The sequence below is a fragment of the Pararge aegeria genome, chromosome 11, assembly GCF_905163445.1.
Source record: "Pararge aegeria chromosome 11, ilParAegt1.1, whole genome shotgun sequence".
Lineage (NCBI taxonomy): Eukaryota > Metazoa > Arthropoda > Insecta > Lepidoptera > Nymphalidae > Pararge > Pararge aegeria.
This window is the reverse complement of record NC_053190.1, coordinates 16788360-16801795: the sequence shown is the minus strand read 5'-3', so window position 1 is coordinate 16801795 and position 13436 is coordinate 16788360.

Below are 13436 nucleotides of genomic sequence, written 5' to 3'. Positions count from 1 at the left end.
TAATAGAGCTTACCGTTACCACAGAGTACAGAATGCAGTATAAACACTGCATGTCATTATTGAAAACCCACGAATTTCGCATTGCTGGATTAAGCACTTCCATTATAGAAGAGACCTATAAAGATTGATTGAACTGATTTACCAAAACTACATTCGATAGTAGCAGATAAAAATGTGAAAATTACTATACTAAAAATAATAGAGGATTGTAGTTTGATACCACCTTTGACAAATACAATTACAAATCTTTTGGTAAAAACCGTTTTAGTTTTTAAGAACTCAAATTTCCGCAAGCTTTGCGAAAAATCAGCATCTAATTACTAATTAGATTGGTTAAGGTAAATAGTTATCCAGTTGTTTGGTTAAGGTAGATAACACAGTACATAATTCACAACAATATATTAACACACACTCACACACTCAAAACCTAGTCAAACAAAACTGCATTAAGATTTTAATGCAGTTTTGTCCAGTATTTTTTTAGGAAATGCCAACAATCAAACGCACAAACAAACACGCATACGCACATTCTATGTTAATAAAAATACAACCTACCGTTATTGCGTGGGTTGTATTTATTATATTTTAGTTTAAATGCTCGCTTGGCATACTGACGTTTATGCAAATATGTTTAATCTATGTGACATTGACGTGAGTGTTGTTTTGTTTTTTGAAAGCTCACGACATGCGCGCTGTTGTGAGAAACTATGCGTCCATTATTATTAATGGGATTAAAAGTGCATCTAGTGACATTAGTATGAAGTTAATTATGTTTTCTTCTCAACCAAATTAATGTATACTGCTGGAAAACATCTTTTAGGACGTTTCACCACGCTGGTCAAGTGCAGATTGGCGGACTTCACACGCCCTTGAGAACATTATGGGGAACTCCCAGGCATGCAGAGTTTCCTCACGGTGTTAGCCTTCATCGTTAAAGCAAGTGATATTTAATAACTACCGAGTTCTATCCTCGGTACGCATGACCAAACTACCGAGTTCCATCCTCGGTACGCATGACTAGACTACCGAGTTTTATCTTCACCTCACTATACGCATCACCAAACGAGAAAGGTAAGCCGAACGAAGCCTTACGCCAAACTTCCAGTCGTTCTTTAGTAAAGCAGGCTAGGACGTAGGATTAATTTGATAATATATATATAATAGATATATTGGATATACTAGATGGATAGGACATAATAGGATGTACTTTCCTCGGAAAAGTTACCCAGGGTATTATAACCCATAATATCAGCTACGGGTATGCTAGGAGATTTTGCTATAAACCTCAAAATGTGTGTGTTACAGCCGTACGTGATACTTTCATAAATTAGAAGATCTGCAGAGTAAAAAGAGTTTAGTTCCTCGGTACGCATCTCTAAACGAAAAGTTATTGATGCGTACCCCATGAGTATGCCGCCTGAATCATGTAAACTCTTTATACTCTACAGATCTTCAGATCTCAGAAAGTATGCACAAAAGCCCTGCGTACCCTTCATTTTTTTGTTTAACTAATAAATGCGTAGATTGTTACATTTTATGGCATCATCTTTCATTATGCATACCCTGGTCAAAAACTCGGTGCACGCCACTGCATACACTGATATTACGTCCAAACTTTGTTCATTACTTACTTATGATATTTGCACATAGATAGTTTTTTTTTTTCGTTGATATACGTTTTAAAGTTACCGAGTTTACAGTTGTACTGGTTTTATTTTTTCTTTCAGTGTTAAACGTGCCTGTAATTACATCGGCAACCACGCGCTACAAACCGTAATACAGAAACAGCAGAAATAAGCACGGTAGCACCGAACGAGCTCTATCACGAAAAGTGATAGAGCTCGTTCTCTATCTCTATCTTCTACTGATATAAACAATATAACAGCAATATTATAATACCAGTCTGCACTTGAAATTTTGTGATTAGCACTAAGAACAATGAATGATTGGCGTAATTTATTTTTTCTCTTTCTTTCTCATGGAAATAAATGAATAGGATAGATAGAACAGCCCACTAATACAAATTACGTACTCATTGACACCTCCGCGAAAATACTTGTAAATCCTACAGGTCCTATTGTTATCATTAGATAATACATAACGTTAAACAGCCAGCATGCAATATTGAATCTAAATTTGTATAATTTAAAGTTGAATTTCGATCAGCGGTTAAAAAGAGTTAGAGCGTTATTTCGTAGAAAGAAAATGTATTATAATAAGACGATTTAGATGAATGCAAGGTTATTAACTGATTGATATATCAATCACGTAGTGAGAAGCTAAAATTTATGATGTAAACATTACCTCTGAGCCACTCTTGGCGAACTCCTTGCCAGAGTAGCCAGCCGCGGTGGTCTTGTAGGTCGAGGTTCCGGGTTCGATTTCCAGCTTGAGAAATTCGGGAACTTATAAATTGGTGAATTGAGTTAGTTTCACTGTTGTTTATAATCTAGGACATAAACCTTAGAACCACAACGCCTCTTTAGGGCCGTAGCAAAGGTCAAAACAAAACAAGCTTTGGTATGAATTGCTCTTATTTCATAGCTAAACATTAACTCGACTGTGAGATGGTGATGAGAAAAAAAACCTGGCTAAGTTTGCACTTTGTTGTGGTCTCTTCTTAGACCACGGCGCGCCGGAACCCTCCAAGCTTTAGTTTTAAGTTAACCAATGCAGTTATCACAATCACCTAACATTAGTGGTAACATGTTAAATATATGAACGCTTCATAAGTGCCTGTGATAAGGTCTACATGAATAAAACGTTTTTGAATTGAATTTTAAACTGATCGTTTATTTGTTTGTCAACCACTGCTCTGTTCAGATTTTGATGAAATTTTGAATAGTATAGTATTGGAACCTTTACCTACATACCTTTACGTCCACAGAATTATTTTCATAATAGGATATTCCATGGTATTTTCCCCGGGAAAGTTACCCAGGGTATTGAAAAATTCTATCCTATGCACGCCTTCACAGCTTAATCGATCGTAAAAAAAAATCATTTCTTTCAGTTCCGAGAAAACTAACCGTCTGCTCGGGACTTGCAAACGCAGACGAAATCGCGAGCAACACTTAGTTCGAAAATAAATAAAAACAACATTTCTTGGAAATTTCGCTCAATTAAACTAAAAATAGTAATTAATTAATAGACACATACCCAGACTTCCGAATTACACGGCAAAAAAAAAATTACGCATAAACTTAAAAAGCTTTTGACGGAATGTCGGCATAAATCAAAATCCTACACGGTTTCTACATTACCATGTCATTAATAATTGACATTCAAATTATTACATGTTAGCTACTTATATATTATATATATATATATATATATTTTTTTTTTTTTTTTACTTTGCTTGGATATTTTTTTATAGCTACTTATAGTATAGCGGAGATAGCCCAGTGGTTAAAAGCTGCGGCTTCCTTTTCTGGGGTATCTTGTTCGATCCCAGAACATACCTCTAACTTAAGCGGTTACGTGTTAATCCTCTAACTTAAAGAGTTAAATGCGTTTGTGATTTAAATAATTAAAATATTCATTTTTTTTTTTATATTAATAGCGGGAAAACGAGCAAGTGGGTCACCTGATGGTAAGTGATCACCGCCGCCCATATACATCTGCAGCACCAGAGGAGCCACCGATGAGTTGCCGGCTTAAAAATATGCTACTTCTAAAATATAATAAACCATTTGATGAATTCCTCAATGACAAGGTAGATTGGAAGCAGCCAGCCTCGCTCTCATCTCCCGCAAGATAGCAAAATGATTGTAAATGTTGATGTTGGAAAAGAGCAACTACTGAGTTTCTTGCCGGCTCTTCTCGGTAGAATCTGCTTTCCGAACCGGTGGTAGAGTCACTACAAACATACATACTTGACGTTTCAAAAGTGCTTATAAAGTAGGCCTACTTGAAATAAATGAATTTAAATTTGAATTTAATAACCCTTTCTCAATGTGGAAGGAGACCTGTGCTCTGTAGTGGGCCAATAATGGGTTGGTTATATGATGATGATGATGCTTTAATGGAGAAGAAAAACATCGTGAGGAATCCTACATTCCTGTGAGTTTTATAATCTGTTGTTAAACGGCAACAAGAACACACACTCCTTGAAAATTTATCATGCATTGCAGTTCATGGGAAACAGCTCGCAGACGAATGGTCAGATGGACAATGGAGGCTAAGTGATACGATCCCATTGGAACCCTTCGGTTACGGAACCTTAAAAAGAACCGAAGTTCATCAACACGAGCCAAGCATCGAGGCAATTTGTGGCAATTAAATAATAGTAAAGCTATTGGGCGATACTATGTGGCCGATCGGCTGCGGGGAACGAATCGCTAATAGCTCAGCTTGATCTGACCGCCCTTGTAGCTAATTGTTTTCATGATGCCCTGGTGTTTTGAAACGTATTACATGTCCATAACCACAGAATAAAGACCGTACAGAAACCGCGTACACGACTATTATTGAAGCATCAAAAACAACACTCCACTTTAGTAGTGTTTCTCCAACAGTTGGTTAATCATTTCACTCCATTTAGCAGTTGATAGTAATTTTTTTTTACCTCTAATGTTCTAAAGGTTTACCATGAAATAAAATAAAATGGGAACAATTTATGAGCTTGTAACATAACGCGGGTGTGAAATGACACGTGCTTGAGGCATTTTCACTGTTTTTGGATACAATGCATTGCATGCAATAATAGCTGAATGAAGGTTCTGTAAGTCCTTTATTCTTTGTCCATAACTATAGAAGGCTTTGTACTGACTGACTGACTGACTGAGAGATAAACGCATCCCGAACGGCTGAGTAATTTGAAATTGTAGGAAAATATTCTTTGACCACCGTAGACTTAAGAAAGGCTATTTTAAAACCCACACCAAAGGGTTAAAAATTCTGTAGAAAATAGTTTTAGTTGTCATTCTTTATTCCGGTATAAATTTGGTATTTTAATTTTATTATCTAATATATTTTACTACTAAGGGTATGTTTCAAAATTCTAAAATTCTAAATTAATTAATTTGAAGTGGTAAGCACTTTTGAAACGTCAAATATGTCCGTTTGTTTCGTAACACACAGTTTAAAACCTTGTACACTACATGTTTTTCGGCGTTTTTTTTTGTTTTAAAAAGCCTTCAAAAACCGTTATGGTTTCCTTTTAAAGTATTTCAAAATGTTCTCAAAGGCGTGTGAATCTCACTTCTCATTCTGATAAGAGGCCCGTACCCAATAGTGGGCCAGTCTTTCACTGAATAAGTTAATTAACTAGACGGTTCTAACCAGATATCCGTAAAACCTCAACCTATATTACAGGTTTTCCATAAAATTATATTATTTGAAATTGTAACACTTAATAGTTATAAATTATTATGTGCAATAACGGATACCTTCTATCAGGAAGATATCCAAAAGCTATACCACAAAATCGCAAGATTTTAGCTTAGTTTTTGGTTCAACCATTTTAAATTAATTAATTATATTTTGCATCATTTGAAAAAGAAAACTGTATCTTAGATAAATTATGTAAAATTTGTGTATTTGTAATATTTTAACCACTACGAATAAATAAATTTATTATTAAAAAAAAAAAGGTTTAAAATAAAGGTGAGTCTCAACTAACAAGTTTCGTCTGCTATACATCAATCTTTTCTATCCACTTCCGGTATCGAAGTAGTATGTGCGAGCGATCCTTAAGTTATAAAAGAAATCAATCAGTCAAGATGCCGTTAGTTCATGATTGCCGAGCAATCCGATTATACCCCGTTTCCCATGGATGCAATTTGTACACAAAATATCGATGCCACAGTTTAGCTAGCATACAGATCAATACCACCATTACAATATTACTAGCTGTTGCCCACGTTCTTCGACCACCCTTATTTTTCGATTCCATGGGAACCGTTTTTTTCTCTGAGATCAAATAGATCAAATAAGTCGAAGCCGAAAAGTAAGTAAGTGCGTAAGGACAAACTAACGAACAAACAACATACACTTTTGCATTTATAATTTTAGTACTTACCAATAAATTACCACCGTCGATAGTCTTAAACCAGGTAATAATTTTTTAGGTTAGGACTTCTAAGAAAGGATGCAAAGTGGAGCTTGCGTATAGAGCCTTGCTGGGTACAGCGTATAAAGATTATAGAATCAATTATAATTTAGATAAAGAAACTCGGCTATTTTGAAATCGGTGTTCGTTCTTCAGCAAGTTTATTGCAAACTAACCGACAAACAAATCATATAATATACTATATATATTTTGACGGCCGATAGGCGTAGTGGGCAGCGACCCTGCTTTGTGAGCCAAGGTCGTGGGTTCGATTCCCACAACTGGACCATGTTTGTGTGATGAACATGAATGTTTTAAGTGTTATAATATATAGATAAACACCCAGTTTATCTATATATTATAAGTATTTATGTATATTATTCATATAATTATTCATCAGTCATCTTAGTACCCATAACACAAGCTATGCTTACCTTGGGGGTAGATGGCGCTGTGTATATTGTCGTAGTATATTTATTTATTTATTATTTATTTATTATATATTGATACAAATAACAAGATATTATCTACTTGTACAAGTTAGGTTAACAAGTACTAAAAGAAGCAACTATATCTAATGTCGGCCAACTATAACTTAACTTTACTTTTAAAAATTGCCAAGGTTACTTGGATTTTCATAATATATCGTTTTTAAATTCCCAAAATAAAGCTGAAATATATTCAAAGTGAAACGTACGGTTCTAAACTGTATGATAGCTATTCTGTGACATCGTGAACACCGTAACTAAACGCGTGTGTTTGTGCTGTAGTTCACACACAATTTACTATTTTAACGGACGATTAGTATTTAATTATTAAAAACGTGGGTAGGTATACAGTAGGTAGGTATATACTGTCAATACGCAATTAAAGATTTTATGTGCTATTAAAATTAAGATGAACAATATTTGAAAGAAACATCAAGCACACCGTCTTTATACCTACATTGGTATTTTTGTATTAGTAAGATTGTCGTTTGTTTTCCGCTAGGTTTTAACATATGTGACCGGTAATGTATATATTGTAATTTCTCAACGACAAGGATGGAATGTGTTCGGAATAAACAACTTAGAATAAGTTTACTAGATAGTTATTTCAGTATGGTAGATGTAATTAGCTTTTTAGCGTTTCCTCTTAGATCAGCATCAAAACTGATATATAAATTAGTTAGAACTTATTTTAGATTAAGAGAATAAATATCTGTAAATAACAGAGCGACATAGTCACATTGTGTGTCTAAGCTCTTTAAATAATGAGAAAAAAAAAGGATTTTTAAAGCACATCCGCTTTCATCTTACGCAATACTAAATAATTATTGTAAAATGATGATGTTGAAAAATAGCAACAGCGGAATTTCTTGACAGCTCCTTCTCAGTAGAATATGCTTTCCAAACCGGTGGTAGAGTCACTACAAACAGACGTTTCAAAAGAACTATTTAGGCATACATGAAATGTTATTTTTTTTTCAATTTCTGTATAATATAAGATGACATAATCATTTACCATCAAGTGAAACAGCAGTAACGAATAAAATAAGGAACAGTGGTGTTTTGCTCGGATAAGCAGGTATTATATTGTGCTCGAGACTCATTAACTTTTTACTCGACCCGTTAAATAGTCACGTAGTTCTAAAACAATTTTATCACTTATTTAGACGATAACTTGGCGAACAAAAAAGTACATTCACGAAGTCATGGACGCACATGCCTTAAACACAGACTTTGTATAAAGATAGATAGAAAGGAGAAAAATGTGTAGAACCGAAGCTTCAATGCAGCCAGTGCCGGATTCAACACGTAGCAAGGGTAGCAATTGCTACGGGCCCCGCGCAGAAGGGGCCCCGCTTATTTAATACCGCTCATCTCTGCCTGACTGACTGACTGACTGACTGACTGACAGACACGCACACGCACACAGACATCGCCTATAGTAATTTACTACACTATTACCCAAAAAATTCTAACGTATAGATAGTAAATACGGATTTATACGTATTTAAGATACGTATTGAGTATTGAATTGTATCTTTACCACTTTAGCAGATCAAGCTAAAGTGGTAAAAATACAATTCAATAGCAGTTCAAGGGCTCTTTTAAAGAATTTGCTACAGGCCCTGCGCTTGCTTAATCAGGCACTGAATGCAGCCATTTGCCTAGTACTAATACTAATACTAATAATAATAGTTTGTGTGGTTTTGTCATCATCATATCGACCCATTACCGGTCCACTACAGGGCACGGGTCCTCCCACAATGAGAAGGGGTTAAGACCGCAGTCCACCATGCTGGCCCAGTGCAGATTGGTGGACTCCACATCCCTTGAGAACATTATATAGAACTCTTAGGCATGCAGGTTTTCTCACGGTGTTTTTCTTCCCCGTCGAATAAATAATAATAAATAAATAAACTACGACAAGACACACATCGCTATCTAGCCCCAAAGTAAGCGTAGCTTGTGTTATGTGTACTAGGATTGCTGATGAATATTTTTATGAATATAATACACATATTATTATAATATACATATAAACACCCAGACACTGAAAAACATTCATGTTTTTCCAGTTGTGGGAATCGAACCCACGGCCTTGGACGCGGAAAGCAGGGTCACTGCCCACTGCGCCACTCGGCTGTCGAAGCATTGTGATATTTTTAATTTCTTGAAACGCACATAAGTTAAAAGCTTGAGGTGCGTCCTGGAAAATGAACTGGGCCCCCCGAATGTGAGATCGAGCTCCCACCCACTGCGCTATCACAGCTTCAAGCTTTGTTTTGTTATATAAAATATATATTTTTATTAATTACAATAATATAAAGTTTTTTTCATGTTTATTTCATACGCAAGACCTTACGATCCTTCCAACACACGATTATCTCTTTAATTGAAAATGTGATGTTTCATCCATTGTTGTTAAACAAATTTGTCACATTAATTCTATTTTTCATCTAGGGGTTGAATAAATAGCCCTAGGTATAAAACAAACTTAGCAGACCTAAAAAATATTATGGCTCGCATCGTGCTTAACCATAGTGCACCGCACAGGAAGTTGTCAAAATAGTTTTTAAAGCAGTCTATGGTATTCTTTTAGTCTGTGGTCTCATATTTTCTAAGCCCCAAAACCGATTTGTACCACAGACACGTACAGCGGTCGTGTCCAGTGACGTACAAGAGCATTAGCTCTTAGTTTTTTAGTACATTCCTTTTATAAACGCACATATAAGGGGTCTGCTTAATATGTTTTGGCTGGTTCTCTCTGACAGTGCTGTATTAAATTAAGAGAATAGACACAGGAAACATTTATTAAAAGAAATGCCTCTAACCAACAATTGTAAACAACATATTGGCAAAATTTCTGAAAAGTCGCATTTTATAGAGAGATTTTCAAGGATTGCTATATTTTTAGACATTATTTTTGGAATATCTTGTATTATTTTACATTAAAAGGTTCACAATTCACATACACCTTTTCTCCTTATACCGTATGTGCCTTTCTTATTAATGCAACTGTAATATAAATAAACAGTACAAAAAAAACTATTTTTCGAATGTTATAAGAATTAAGTATTTTTTTAATAGTGCGTACTTAATATTTAATATGGGATAATTATATCTCATTTGTATTTACAATATTAAATAAAAAATATTTGGTGGATTTCAAAACTGTAATAATTATAATTTTTTTTATACTTACAACTTACATCTGTATACCAGGATGACATAACAAGGCACATACCTGAAAGCAAACAAATAAGAATAAAAACACCAATTAATTTTTAACCGTTGAGTTATGGAAAAGGTTACCAAAAACATAAAATATAGGTGACCCAGTAGATATTTATAAGAAAGAAAATATTATAGGTAAATTTAACTGGTCTGGTGAATGGCTTCGACCCTGGTTAGTTACCACCCTACCGAAAAAGACGTGCTGCGAAGCGAGTTAGCGTTCTGTTACGATGTCGCTTGGAGGTGTTTAATATAACTGCCATATCCCTAAGCCCGTTACGGTTATGTTTAGGTGCATCATCACTTGCCATCAGGTGAGATTGCAGCCAAGGGTTAACTTGTGTGGAATAAAATATATATATATATATATATATATAACGTTTGGTATAAAACATATTTTTTTTCATACTCCCGAACGAAGTGCTTAAACGAGATAGCTCGTCAAGTACACATAAAAGGCGAGCCATTCTAGACGAATCGGGTGACAACAAATGAGTCTAATTACGGACGGTCCTGAAACGACGCCATTATGTACACGACATCTCGTCACGCAATCTGAGAATTAAAGTAAATAACGCTCAAATTATGGGGTAGGGTTCAAGAATAAATTGTCAGTAGAATAAAATGTATAAAAAATAAGCCGTCAAGTGCGTTTCGGGTCGCGCGTGAAGGTTCCGTACTTGTATTAATAACTGTACTCATTAAATTTACTCAATTTGAACTAAAGATTTTAAACTTTCAATTTGTTCTCACGACAACGTTAGGACGAACTTGAGCTTTAAAGCAATGGTTTAGTGAAATGAACAGAAATGAACAATTTATTTGTCCACGTAATTTGGGCTACGATACAGTCGCTTTCGCTAATATAAACAACCACTGTACTGTAGCAATAAAATGTGCAAAAAATCAATGACTACAGACAAAATTTATTAAAAACCACAAACATTTACATCGATATTCACACAGATCATACTGTTTATAACTACAGAACCCTATAAACACCGACTTTAATCTTAAAACGAGCTTATTTTTATATTGAACCGTCTACAAAATATAAGATCTTGATAGCACTGTTACAAATGTATTACAACTTCGAACAGCTTAATTATTGTGTCTTCTAGACACAAACCATTATTATATGGTCACTCTTGTAACGTAACAAGAAATAGGTTCAGAGATCAATTACACGAAAAAAAATCAGCACTTTTTGGTTTTAATAATTGTTCAGACACTAAGAAATCTTTGGTATTCATTACCACAGACTTTATTTACATCGTCAACTTCTCTTAATCCCAAATGATCCCCCGTTTGGGATTTAGAGAAGCATCCTCTCTCATAGCCTACTGATATTTAGAGCCGGATTCTACCACGATGGGCAAATACGGGTTAGCGGGCTTAATAATAACTATAACATTTTAGTTATAGCAGCTAAAGTGCTTTCTCAAACACATGGATGGAACAAGTTGATTTTCCTAACTCCCGACTGTTATATTAATTTTAAAATACATATAAAAATTTTTGCAACTGACAGTATTTGAACCTGCGACTCTCTGGCAATCGCAGCCTGAGCGCTTTGACTACAAAGCTACGACTCTCCTTCTGCCGATGTTGAAATTAGTATATGCATTTATGTCAGTCTTCTAGCGGATGTTACTGAGAATTCCTTGACTCAATAATCCTGGCAATTTTTATGGACAAAGACTAGACTCTGGTTCCCGTTTTCATAGGAGAGAAGCTTGTAAAACATAGATCATAGATAGAGGATATATAGATACCAGGACCGACGGTTTATCGTGCTCTCCTAGGTAAGAGGATTGACACCGAATTCTTATCTCTTGAGGCTAGTCTTCCATTGAGAATGTCTACAAAGAAAATTCTTTTACCTAACAACATTTTAGGCCGCCCTAGTAAACGAAACCTAGGCATCGGAATTAGTAGTTGAACATTTTACACCGAAGCAAAGTGAATATAGATAAGAGCAATTATTTTAGTAAGCGTGTTATTTCGGTATGACATTATAGAATGAGCGTCAAATTTAAGACTTATTGTCACGATCCAGTCTCTGTTTCGCTCAAAATTAACAGTATGTTTTTGTGGCACGATTATTTAGGTTTACTGACTCAAATGCACACACACAACATAAGCTAGGAAAATGCCAGTATTGAGTATTTTAACATTCAGCTAGTATTATTGTTATCAATATATTACCGGTGATAGCACATTGGGTAGGAGCTCGACTTCATTTTCGGGGGGGCCGAATTCGAATCCCAGCATTAAGTAATTAAAATAACACATGTTTCAACGTGAAGGAAAACATCGTGACAAAACTTGCATGCCTGAGAGTTCTACATAATGTTCTCAAAGGTGTGTGGAGTCCACCAATCCGCACTGCGCCAGCATGGTGGTCTACGGCCTTAACCCCTTCCCGTCTTCTCTGAGAAGGGTTGTGGCTGTAGTCTGCCACGCTGGCCAAATACGGAATATATTTCGAAAAGGAAAACTTCGGCTGCATGACGCCATTTTAAATCTAAAATTCGTGCAGTGTTAGGCAATTGTTTTGTTTTTAATTTTATAATATTTTTCGAAGTAACTTTGCAGTCGCCTAAAGACACCACACCACCACAGATTTCAAAACTGCTTCAATAAAAATACTAATGTTGATCATCAAAGTGCTTTAATATTAATTTTGTGACCCTATTTCCAATGTTATTATTAGTTATAAGAAATTAGGTGAATTATAATCGCATTATGGTTGTGGGCAAGAGCTCTATAATTAATCCTGTTTTTACAATAATATTAAGTATTTGCTGTAGGTGTAAGATTTGGTAAAGGTAAAATAAATCAGTACATTCAATATTTTAATGACGTCTGACGCATCAACAATTGTTCACCTCATAAAGGATTCCCAGGTTCCATTTTACGATAAAAAGGTTCAAAACCACCGCAATAGAATGATCGTACATAGTTTGTTATGGTAGATTCGGCATACTTAAACTGATTTATCAGAGCTTTGGTAACAGCGAAGCGATATTTTCGAAGGCACCAACCAATAGAAAATGCCTGTTACGCAAACCTTTGAACTTTGAGCATAAACTATCTGCTTGAATAAAAAAAACTCACATACTAGGTTACTACTGTTCGCAAAACTCGAAATAGAGTCAAGAGATTGATTTAAAATTTTTTCCGCATGCATTTTTATATCAAAATCCAATAATGTTTGGATATACTTTTTATCCCTAAATTTCCACGGCAACTGAAATTATTTTCAATCTGTGCAATTGCGAAGCTTGATAGGTTGCAGCTAATATCATTATTTACATTAAAACTTGTTTTAAAAGTTCAAAACAGATATATACCTAAAACTTCATGTAACACAGGCATTACATGCTACATAGTTGACACTAAAAAGGTACTTTTTTATCAAAGTTAAGGTTTGAATAGCATTTTTTTTATCTGACGCATCAAACAGCTTTCAATAAATTACACAAATCCATTAATTTTTTCGTATGCAATAATACTTGTAGTACATAACAAATGAAAAAAATGTATTGAGAAAAACATAATGTAACCGAATTGACCGCTAGACAAACAAAATTGAGGGTTCCTACAAAATTTCACAGAGCAGCGCGGGCGCAGAAGCTGTTGTAAGTTGAATAAATAAT